This window comes from Pararge aegeria, chromosome 11, assembly GCF_905163445.1.
Source record: "Pararge aegeria chromosome 11, ilParAegt1.1, whole genome shotgun sequence".
Lineage (NCBI taxonomy): Eukaryota > Metazoa > Arthropoda > Insecta > Lepidoptera > Nymphalidae > Pararge > Pararge aegeria.
Genome location: NC_053190.1, coordinates 6,457,383 through 6,469,882, shown reverse-complemented (window position 1 = coordinate 6,469,882; position 12,500 = coordinate 6,457,383). Strand labels below are relative to the sequence as shown.

General features: G+C 35.1%; 1 protein-coding gene across 1 annotated transcript in view; it reads left to right on the top strand.

Annotated features, from left to right (window-relative positions):
* The first annotated feature begins 761 nt into the window (after nt 1-761).
* Nucleotides 762-12,500, top strand: part of LOC120627597 (pyrokinin-1 receptor-like) — a 43,841-nt gene continuing 32,102 nt past the window's right edge. Inside the window, exon 1 of the mRNA XM_039895609.1 lies at nt 762-915. The gene's annotated coding sequence lies outside the window, so the exon portion shown is untranslated. The remainder of the gene's footprint in view (nt 916-12,500) is intronic.

Below are 12,500 nucleotides of genomic sequence, written 5' to 3'. Positions count from 1 at the left end.
GCAATTTAACTTCAGTTGCAAGTTCTTGCTAACCTAATATTGCTTCTTTAATCTTATTTAAACTTTATACACATTCTTAACTTTATTTAGATTTTATTTATTTTATAGTCCTAGAAATAACCGTATGTCATTTGTATTTGGTCATCCCTAAGCAAAATGAAAAATACACATTGCCCCAGCAAAGCTTGCACAGGCTGGGGACAATAATTATATCCCCCGATTATATACCCTGATAAGGGTCATAATTAACGTGTCCACCTGCTAAAACACGGAGACATGGAATAGGAAAAGTTTACTCATATTTATTATTATACCTACATATATTATTTAGATATTCAGATATCCACTTGTGCGCCAATTCACTGAGAGTTGATAAAACTGTGGGGGAAGATAAATTTTTATCCTTTCCCCGGGAAATAATTGTCTCCTGCCTATGTTAGCCGTGCTGCTGGAGATCGAATCCGGGATCTCCTACTTGAAACCACATAGCTAAAAGCTGCGCCAGTAAGTTCATTAAATCAACGATTTAAAAAAAATCTTTCACCCTCTGAGACTTAAGAGTATACTAAAAAGCTAAACATGACATTTTCTACCAAAATCGTTCATAAATACATTTCGTGGGCCATTTAATATCATTACCATTATCATTATCATACGCTTAGAAAAGCTCTACGAAGCCAGAGCTTTTCAAGTTAAAAATGTTTTCTCATTACAAGATGAGTACCAACTAGTAGCGTCAGTTAGCGCCATGAATTCGCGAACGATACACGGCTTGAGCGTGTATCTCTCAACTGTCTCGCACGTGAAAATTTTACCGTAAATATTGTATGAACTCTACTTATTTAATAAAACACCCATTGTGAAACATTGAATTTCGTGTGTGATTGGATTGCGTTATTAAGTGAAGTTTTTACGGTAAGCAAGTTGACAAATAATGAAAAACTTAGACATATATAGTTAGAAGTAGGTAACTAAATAACAAATACCAGGTTATAAATTAAAAAATGAGGGTTATAAGTTTTATTGTAACATTATCAATAAAAAAAATGATGTTAAAACTGTTGGTAAGTATTTCTAAATAATTTAAATAATTCGCTTACCTTTATATTAATTCTTTATTAACAAAAATTTACGATAAATTTAGGTAAGCTCGTTCTTATAGCTGAGGTATACCTACCATCTTTTAAGTAATGATTTTACTTATTATGCTTAATATTATAAGTATTTTCAAACATATGAAATAGTTTCCTACTTAATACCGGACTACTGAACACAAATCCAGAACTTTTTGAACCTTGATGGTGTTTTTTTTGAACTTCAACTAAAAATAAACATACAGGTATCTACAATAGAATTTTTTTCAGTATGTGGAAAACTATTAAAATTTACTTAGGTATTAATATGTAGTTAGTATACTCCTTGCTAAACCATTACCTTGCAATCATAACGAGTGATTTATTAGTGAGCAGTTCCTTCGTTCCCGAAGTTGGTAGGTTTCCGAAGGTTTTGATCACGTCTACAGCTGTAGACGTGATTAAAACCTACCAATTTTAAAAGAACAACATTGAAAACTTAGTTCATTAAAAACCATTAAGTTTAATTGATTTAACCGATTGGTATGCAAGAGCATTGAGGAGAAATGTCCATACTATAAAAGTGAAAGTGTAGGTTGTATGTAAGTTTGTTTATATAGATAGATATCGGACATTCGTCACTGATGGCGATGGGATTATTTATCCAGAATACATTTTGTATGTAATAATACTGAAATTCAGTTTTGGTACATGCTATATATCACATTTGAACATTTCTAGATTTCGCCTTTCTTTTGACTAATCTTATTGAACATAAATAGCACTATACAAGATATGCCCGCGAAGGGAACCCAGAATGCTGGCAGCAGTTGCTTGCTAAAAAACCAGATTGATCATTAATTTATATAAAGGATTAGTAAGGCTAATCTTCTGTCACCAGACTCAGTTCGTTCACATTTCTAGATGGATGCATAATTGTAAATCTTTCTCTCGCCAACAGTTAGGGGAACTATTGGAACTATAAGAACAGTTAGGGGAATATATATTAATACTTAAATTAATGTACTTACCAAGTAATTTATACGTAGGTACTTAGGTATAATTAATATTCATAGATTGCTTTACATTTCACGATTACAATTTTATGCTTACCTACGGTGTTTTGAATATCTACAGCAGCTATTTTAATTATGGTATATGTATTACCTAGCAATTAAATAATTTCTAAATCAGTATTAGAATTCTGTAAATTTTTAGACTATTTTTTATTAATCACATCACCATTATCAGCAATTAGCCTAAAACAAACCACAACTGGACGAATTTGAGGATTTGCCTTTAATTACCATGCTGGGCTTACGGATTGGTGATCGTAGCAGATAGTAGGTCGGCAGTAGATAGTAGTTTTTTTTTTATATTTTTTATATATTAGTATTATATTTCGTTCGCTAGCAAGGCGGATCCATGAATGAATCCTACCACGAAGCCAGATACCATCAGGATTATGTTGTGCGGTATCTAAACACAACGACCCATAGAGGGGACCAGTGAACGTCAGAGCCTCGTTTGCAAATTGGCAGGGTGCATCACGCGCAGGTGAGGTTGACTTTGGGGGCAATGATGGAATTTGGGCCACTTACACCTCAAAAATATAGTAGTATAACAGAGTTATATAGTAGTATAACAGAGAACGCTACTGTCCGTTCTGCATGATACCCATTGTCTCCTCTTACGACACCCACTGGAAGAGCCTCCTCTTCCAGCCTGGAAGTGAATCTGTATTCTGATCTGTCATTACCACGCATCACATCTTTCGAATAGGTTTTTTAAAATAACAGTCTTTTATATATAAATTAATAAATGAATATACTACGACAATACACACATCACCATCTAACCCCAAAGTAAGCATAGCTTGTGTTATAGGTACTGAGATAGCTGATGGATATTTTTATGAATATATTACACATAAATACCAATAATACATTACAGATATGAACAGACCCCATTCTGAACTAAGTCTGTTATTTGAAATAATTCCGAAGATATAAAGATTAAAAACCAGGTACTTTATTTTACGATTGTGAATTTAAGCTAACTTGTACTATGTTGTTCTTGTACTAGAGACTCTACCCTGACCCCCCTAATAAGAGAGTCACCTTAGTACTTAGAGTGACTGAATAGGAGAACACACACCCAACATAAGTTGACACAACATTTAGATTATATACTTATCTGTAGGTATATTGTAATTTATAATTTGTTGAATCTTTATAAGTTCTTGGGCTTCTCAGAGACCAGAGTATAGCAAACTAAGCTTAATTTCCATAGTATATCATGGAATCTCGCCTATTTCTATCCAATATTAGAATTATATCTAATGCTCATGTTGAAATTTGCCAATTTCGAGATAGAGGTAGGGGCTAAAACGCTGAATTTAAAACAGATAGGAAAACTTCGTGAAACCAAAATCCGCTATACGAAAGCTGCTGACCTAACTGTACGAACAGTGCATGATTCCAGTGATGGCTTATGATTCTGAAACGTGATCGCTACGCTATGAGCCCGATAAGAAAGTTCAGATTCTCACAGTGACTGACAGAGATACCTTGGGGCAATTTGGGTACTTTACGACTCGTAATAGTAGAGTCGAATATCAGAAATACTTTTTTAATGCCATTCAAGTCTTTTATGATATTTTTATCTATCATTATTTTTAAACAGCCCGATAGTGACGATACTTTTTTGTAATTTAATGTTTGTAACGATATTTTATTTTGTACTTCTTACTATTATATAGCTAAGATATAACAGCATTAATAAGAAACTAGCTTTAGCTCTGCGACTAGGCTTATATATTCTTCTTAAGCGTGTTAGTTTGATGATCCATAGGGCCCACCTGTTGTAGTCTCCTTTGGCGTACCTTTGGCATCTAAGAAACAAGAAAATTATAAAAAAAAACTGTTTCAACCGTACCCACAAAAATTGTTTCAACTGTCACCAATCCCCCTTCGGGGCATAAAACGGTACACAGTAAAAATGATAATAAATTTGAATAGAAACTAATCATTGTTCTGTATTCTACAAACTTCAATAAAAACGATAAGAAACTCCTAATACTCTAACTTAATCAGAACCATAATAATTAAAAAAATAGGATCAAAAATACTTACTATTTCGACAAAAAACACAATGCTGCTCCTTCACTGTAGCATGGAACGGTTAAAGCGACGATAGATTAAAATTTGTGATTTGACTTGTCGTCCGCTTTGGTCTTGTACCCTTAACCTAACCACGAATAGCTCGCGAGATATTTGCTTTGTTTCAACCGTCGTCTGTTTAAACCGTACCCAGTCTCCCCTACTTATAATCTAAATCAGTGAAATACACATTAAACTATTGTTGTTTGACCATTAATACCTATTTAAAGTCGCAAAATAAGGTAATAACAAACCCTTTTCAAAATCGTTACTAAAAATGTTGTCAATAAAACTAAATGTCAAACATCATTATTTAAGAACTACTGATTACTACTGATTAAATCTAAAGTCCTTTTTCTAAAAGCTTTGAACGGAAATTAATGCAATTTATTGTTAAATATATTTATAAAACGTAGTTTTTAACCGACTAACAAAAAAGGAGGAGGTTCTCAATTGTTCTCAATTCTCAAATGTTTTTTTAATGATGCTCGAATAAGATTCAATTAAAGTATTTAATATTGAAATATACTTTTAGTCTCTTGATTTAAATTTATGTGCAAATCTTCAAATATTTTTTTATTAATTCCAAATTTTTTTTAAGGCTGAATAAACATTATTTGGTACTGGCGTAAATTTGTTTTATAAATATAACCTAAAATAAACTATGTAAAACTAAATAAAATCTAAAACGTCTTCGAAACCACCGAAGCGAGGCACAGTTTCTGAGATGCTGGCAGCATTGCCCCTTTGGATAGCCAAACTAATTCTTTGACCAAGGTAACTGCCCGCTCTATGATCACCAGTGGACTCGATAACCCTTTTTATAATTCTTTAAAAGAGCTCGTGCCTCCGGACCCCACGGTCCCAAAGTCTCTACTCCAAAAGGCACAAAAATGAAACTGCTATTTAGGTTTGTTGTTTTATTATTGCCAATATATAAAATCTTATCCGCTGAAATATCTCTGACATATTTTTCTTAAAATATATGTGCGTAATGTTTAATTGTAAGTGTAATAATGTGTTATGCCAAGAACAGATTTTTTTTAAACAGAATCCGACAGGAGTTCAATAGTCTGACTGGCTGTATGCATAAACTTCTTTTGTCCAATAAATAAGTTCCAATACAATGTGTACCTATTTCAAGGTATAAATTTTGCGGTTTAAGTTTTTAATGAGGCACCCTTGTCTGTCAATAGAGGCAGCTCGCCATTGGCGAATAAACTAATTACTATAATAATTAAGCTAAAAAGGAGAAATTGAACAACTAAAATCGATGATTTATATTTTATTATTCTCTGAAGGTACCTTGTTTTTAGTGACCTATTCAACGCTCCACCTATTAAGACCGTTTTATTATTTCTACATAGGTTTTCGGTTTCGAAATCTCTACACATTTAGAAAATGAGCTGCGTTCGTGTAGGGAGGTCCAAAGTCCGCTCGCAGACTTGTTTTGCCCAGATTCAGCACTCGACGCGACTTCGATGACAAGTTTGGTGGCCCATCTTGTGAAGGAGTATACTAACAGTGTGATGAAATCTCATCGGTATGGGTTCACAATTCTATCACTTTGGGGGTCATCTCAACGTCCATCGGTTCTCAAAGGCAAACCAAGCAAGGGTTTTTAGAGCATCATCAGCCTACTGCTCTTGCTGCTGCTCCTCCACTTTCATAGGAGAATTTCTTTAGGGCATAGACATATTATAAATACGCACTACTGCCAATGCACCTCGCGCCGACGGTGCTTTTTTCCCATTGCATTCCTAAGTTCGCGATCGAAGCTAAAGTCGGCCTGGTTTTTTTTATAATTGCATTATTTATATGTTGTATGCTAATTTTATAGCCATGAAAGTGCTGTCAGATACATATATTATTAGTGGGTACAATCACAGTATTGAATTACGTCCAGTCATCGTCAATTATTAATATTATCTTCGCCAACACACGCTTAAGGCAGACCTCACATACGGATACTGCCTACTCAGTGGCATATAATTTATTGTATCTATATATATTGCACGAAAACACTGCAAACGCTCTTTAGATTTTTTTCTCCAATAAGACTTTTAATGGAGAAAAAAATCTATTATTAAACGTCTTCCTAGCCTGCTCGAAACCCAACAACCCTGCTATTAAAGTTTATATACCTTTTATACTTAAAACTCTCCGTTAACCTTAGCCATAGACAACACATATACGTACCTATATGTAAAAACCAAATAAATGAAACACAAACATGGAGATCATAAGATACTTTTTATTCCAGAAAAGCACCAGGGTAACATTCCTGGGAGATTTACATTATGTTGCATTATTAGCTACGTTCGGCTCAGGCACTGCACTGATATTGATGAAATTTAGCACATATATGTATAGCTTACATCGTTATGAATATGGACGTAGATTTATCCCGCAAAAGCACTAAGAAAGAACACGTTCACGTAGAATTTTTAAAATATAGCATTTGTTGCACAACTTTCGCACTGATCTTGGCGAAATTTTGCGTTTATATAAGTAGTTTGTGGAGATGGAGCATGTTGGAGATGGATATAGCCTACTTTTTGTTCCAGGAATAAAGGGTATTGCCAGACTCAAAATATGCTATGTTCAGGAAGCAAACTATATCCTATACTATATATATATATAGATTTTTTGCAGCATTAAAAAAAATAAAAATTACGTAACAATTCACAGGAAACTGCTAGTACTTAGAAAGTACTTCACGCTAATACATACATAGTCACACTATACATTCTGTGCGGTACGAATCAGTTAGAATGTCTCGTGTGCAGTCAGCCTTACAGTGCAATTACAATTCCTGCCGCAAAGGAAATGTCTTACCTATCTAATTACAATTGTTAGGTATGATATGGCAGAATATTGAGTTAATTCACAATAAATTACAGATTACCGAAATCTATTAATGAAAAACTTAAAGCGTAGCGGTGAGAGCACAGTGGGTAGGCGAATTTGTTCTGCTATTTGTTGTATGAAATAAATTTATCAATTTCACCTCTATTGTATTCGTTTAGCAATTGCTAAACGAACAAATAAATTTATCAACTTTGCCTCTATTGAATATATTCAGAGTCACTAATGAGATGGGAGGGGCTGAGATGAATAAGGAAGGGTAGGGGGGTAGGGGGGGTAGGGGTACGAAAGGTATAAAAGGCGACACATTTAGCTGATGCCGTAGCAACCTAGCAGGTGGTGGTTAGCGGCAAGTGACCTTCCAAAAAAAAAAGATTTACTTAACAATTATTCATTGTAAAGTCAACATCTCCTGAGGATGCTCCGGTTTCGGAGCGAAACGTGTGTAGAGGGTACATTGCCGAGGATCCGTTTGGTGTGGAGTATACGGATTGAAGAAATTATAAATAACACCATACAGATTCCCCTGCTGTTCGCGGAGTATAGCAAATTAAGCTTAATTCTCATAATATATTATGGATTTCCGCAAAGCGCTGCTTCTATCCAATATGTATTTAAAACAGCTTAATTACCTATACCAGGTAATATAGTATTACCACAAATTCAAAGTTCATTTATTTCAAGAAGGCCTTCTTTATAACAAACGCGAAGTTTTGCTTTTTGTAGTGACTCTACCACCGGTTCGAAAAGCAGATTCTCCCGAGAAGAGCCGGCGAGGAAGTCAGTAGCTGCTCTTTTCCAACATTAACATTTACAATCAATTTTCTTGCGGGAGATGAGAGCGGAGCTAACTGCTTCCAATCTACCTTGTCATTAAGAAATTCACTAAATGTATAGTAACCTCGCTGTATTAAATGTGCTTATAGACATTGGCAGTGGCGTGCATAGAGGGTATGCACAGGGTATGCAGATGATATAAAATGAAGATACGAGTCCGGTACGAGTTCTAAAAAACTTAAAAATAGGCATTGTAAGAGTTATAAAAAGCCTTAAGTATTTATAAGATTTATTACTCGATTTTCTTCACTTTATGTCATCTGTATACCCTGTGCATACCCTCTATACACGCCACTGGACATGTTGTAAAAGCGTAAACTCAACTCCACAAAGGCGTTCTGCACCATTCGCAGACGATATGTAAGACGATAGTGAGGACTCATTTATATCCGTTTCTATTAAGTAGATATTTTAGTTTTCATCCTCTATTTACCGCGGTTGAAGCCGCGGGGCGGAGCAGACCATAACTTATAAGCTATGATTTTTTATGTATATTCGGTAGGTATGCGAATACTAAATATCCCATCCTTCCATTACGTATGGAAACACAAAACAGACCTCATACGAAACGCTACGCTATAGTAGTGGTTTGCACTGAATAGATGCGTAAAAGTACTGCATACCATACAGTTTTGGGAAATTATTTTTCTTAGTGCCTACTCATTCGTGTAAATTCATTAGTGTTAACAGTAATTTCCTTAATTGTGTAAAAAAAAAAGCATAATAAAATGTTAGTTAGTAATTAAAGAGAGCAAAAACTACTATTCCTTGCCTCTTTAAAGGCTACGGTGAAAAAACATTAATTACATAGCGCTGATAGGTATTCTTGGTATTAGTATGTCAGTAATAATTGCGAAGCGGTGATAGCGCATCGGGTAGGAGCTCGACTTCGCTTTCGGGGGCCCGAGTTTGATACCCAGCACGCACATCTGACTTTTCTGAGTTATGTGCTTTTTAATAAATTAAAATATCCATGCTTCAACGGTGAAAAAACATCGTGAAACCTGCATATCTGAGAGTTCTTCATAATGTTCGCAAAGCTGTGTGGAGCCCACCAATCCGCACAGGGCTAGCGCGGTCTACTACGGCCTTAACCCCTTCTCAGAGACTCGTGCTCTGTAGTGGACCGGCAATGGGTTGGAGGAAGGAAACCATCGCCTTTAAACAGAGTGACACTCGGCATGCAAGAAACCCGTCCTTCAAATGCCGCGGTGTGTTCATCAACCTGAGGTTTAACTCTTACAGATCATGCGCCTCTAATTAAACCGTAAACCACGCTCTTTGAACAGAAATGCTGCTTGGCCGCAGAAATAAGCATGGCGGTCACTGGCGTGCACTGGGTTTGTGACCAGGGTAGGTATAAAGCAGAAAGATGGCTTAAAATAAACAGTCCTCCTCAAGAGTTAAATTATTATCAATTTTGGGATAGACATAGTTTTTTGCATCTATGCACGCCACTGATGGCGGTAGCCGGTAGTGCTTTCACACGAGCTCTATCACAAAACTATCTACTTTGATATTTATAATATAGGTAGGATAAGGGAATAGGATTAGTTAAACAAGTGTATTTAAATACACGCGTACGTAGGCGGAGCAGCATGCGGAGTTAGATAAGCATGCTCCGAACAAACTGTCACAAAAGCTCTACCACTCGAAGTCTAATAACTACCTGGGTATCTGGATGCGCTTTGTGTGACCAATAAATTTTTATTTTATCTTTTATCTTTTATCCTAGGCTTAACGTGTTCCCTGTGTTTCTGAGAACTAGTTTAACTGACTGAGCCAGCAATAATATTATAAAGCCACTAAAAACTAGTTCAGTACTATTATTTTTTAATTTTTTCATGAAACTGCATTTTGCTCTCTTCCCAATTTTTATTCATTCTTAATTTTGGGGATTTATTAAAGTCTTCCATAAGCGGAACGCTGAGAAAATACTGTACTTTGTATGAGCCGATTGTCATTTTGACAAGTGACGTCTGCCTTCGTGACCAATAAGCTACTTGACACTGGCTAAGTGCATTGAGTTGATATCGTTACATCAGATTTTCGTTTTGTGCTGTTGTGGCACTACGTCATTTAACAAAACAAGAAGAAAAAAAATCAATCTCGTAACGGCTCTGCCGAAAAACTATTCCTGAAAATAAAACGAGAACGTGAATTCAGTATTCCAATTTATCATAAAAGTGCCTATAGAGAACAATATTTGAGCATAACCAGGGGCCCCTGAATAACGGCGTCCCGAAACTCTTGGTAAGTTATTACATTAAAACACCCTGTGCTGTCTGGATTTATTACCAACATATTCATATTAATAATAAAGCTGAATCTTTTGTTTTGTTGTTAGAACGCGCTAATCCCTAGAAATACATTTTATTATCATTTATACAATCTGTGTAAAGGTTAGGTTAACTTTAAGAGTATGCGATGCGACGCGGTAGGTCAGGGTATATTGTGTAGAATAGTGGATTAAAGTACGTATGCCAATAATGTACTCATCAGTCGCAATCGTGGGAAGCTGTAAGTGATATACATTATTCCGTATAGGAAAATGTTAGGTGTAATCCAAATAGCTTTAGTTTAAATGTATCCGTATGTAGTTATCGCCATTGATTTAATATAACTACTGGTTATCGCCATCATCGCCGATTAGCGCACCCTGATTTTAGTGACCCAGCTTTCTGAGTCCAAGGGTGTGGGATCAATTTCCACAACTGGAATATGTTTGTGTGATGTTCATGAATATCTTTATTGCGTAGTAAAGGAGAAATTACAAAAATACTTTAAAAAAAAAATTAAAGCAAAAGGCGACCTTATCACTAAAAGTGATCTCTGCCAGGTAACCTTAACGATAGTACACAATAATACATGAGAGACGGGTTAATCGAAATTACAATAAACAATACATAAATTTACACACTTAAGTACATACTACTAATAACTAATATAATAAATTATTAAAAGAGATAAATAAAATAAGATATAAATTTATATATATATATATATATATATACAATAATAAATATTTATATATATTTACTATAGATATATAAGTACACATATACGAACAACAAAATTATAATGACAAATATTTATGTCTAACACGGCTTTTGAAAATAGCTAGGGATTTAGAGCGACGAATATCGTCAGGGAGTGCATTCCACAGCGTATTTATGTATGTTATTCATTAAAATTCATCAGTTATCTTAGTTAAAGCTACGTATAATTTCAGGCTAGATGGCAATGTGAGTATTGTTGTAATATATTTATTTGTACGTACGGTTGCCATCTATTTGATTTAAATTTGAGTTATACTTAACCAAACCAGTGCCAAAGTAGGTACCTACTCAATATACCTCTATTCATTTATTAATACATACTTACCCAGAAAAAAAAGCTTCATGTCGATTAGATATCAGAACTGATGGCGATTTATTTAAAAACACTTTTTAAATATAAATGGCACTGTTGTTGTTGCATATCAAGATTGTGGAATACCTTGGAGAGGAAATAGGCGCGACGTAGTATTGCAGGTAATTTGTTGTTTATTAATAATTTATTCCGGCAGGCAGTAATACGTTATTACCTCTACAGGTTGAATACCTGGCGAGAGCGTAACTAAAAAACGCGTTGTAATGCAAACATTGTTTTTGTTGTGTTTCATCGATACGTAGGTTTCATCGTCTATAGCCTATAATAAAGGTCAAACGATTCAACCGGACTAGATTCCCTGTGGACATCAGTCAAATGGAGTGCTCTGGGCTCTTGTCTTGAGTGCCAGTGCGGACTCTAAATGTAATCTCACTAACATCTCAATGTCGGTAGGTAAACACGCATCGTTAATAGTGCATTTCTGACGACTATAATAATAATTATTACCTAACAACTTGTAAGGTATAAGCCGCGTATAAACCATGTGGCTCATTAATAAAAAGTTTCGTTAGTGGAAATCTTAATATTTTATTTATTAGTTTCTGTTCGTGACTTCGCCTCCATGCTCTTTAGAACGATTGACTCCAAAGATGAATAAAAATGTGAGTGTTATACAAAAATAAACAGCTAATCAGTCGGTATTGTCGTCAGTGTGTTCGAGTTCAGATTACGACGTCCAGGGTTCAAGTCCTGGGACATGCCAATAATGTAATGTTTAGGTGTTGAATTTTTCCATCTGAAATTTTTTATCATCGGCCCATATAAATTAAGTGCAGAGTACGTTAAACCGTCGGTCTCAGTTATAATCAATAGCATGTAATCATCGATATAACCAGCTTACCTGCATTGGAACAGCGTCGTGTCGTGGGTTATTGCTCGAATTACCTCTCTAGAAGAGAGACAAAAAGAGCAGTCTTACATTTAAACAGGCAGCACCTTTCGAGTGTCAGACCATTAAAAACATTTATAACTATTCCAACGTTAAGCCAAATTAATTTGTAAGGCCCCAAAGGACACAAAATGACCTTAATGTGTTTAGAGTCATTTTCGTGTAACTATGTCCATTTGTATTTTATTTATTTACTTATACTCTTTATTTGTACACCACTCAGAAAAACGAGACAAAAAA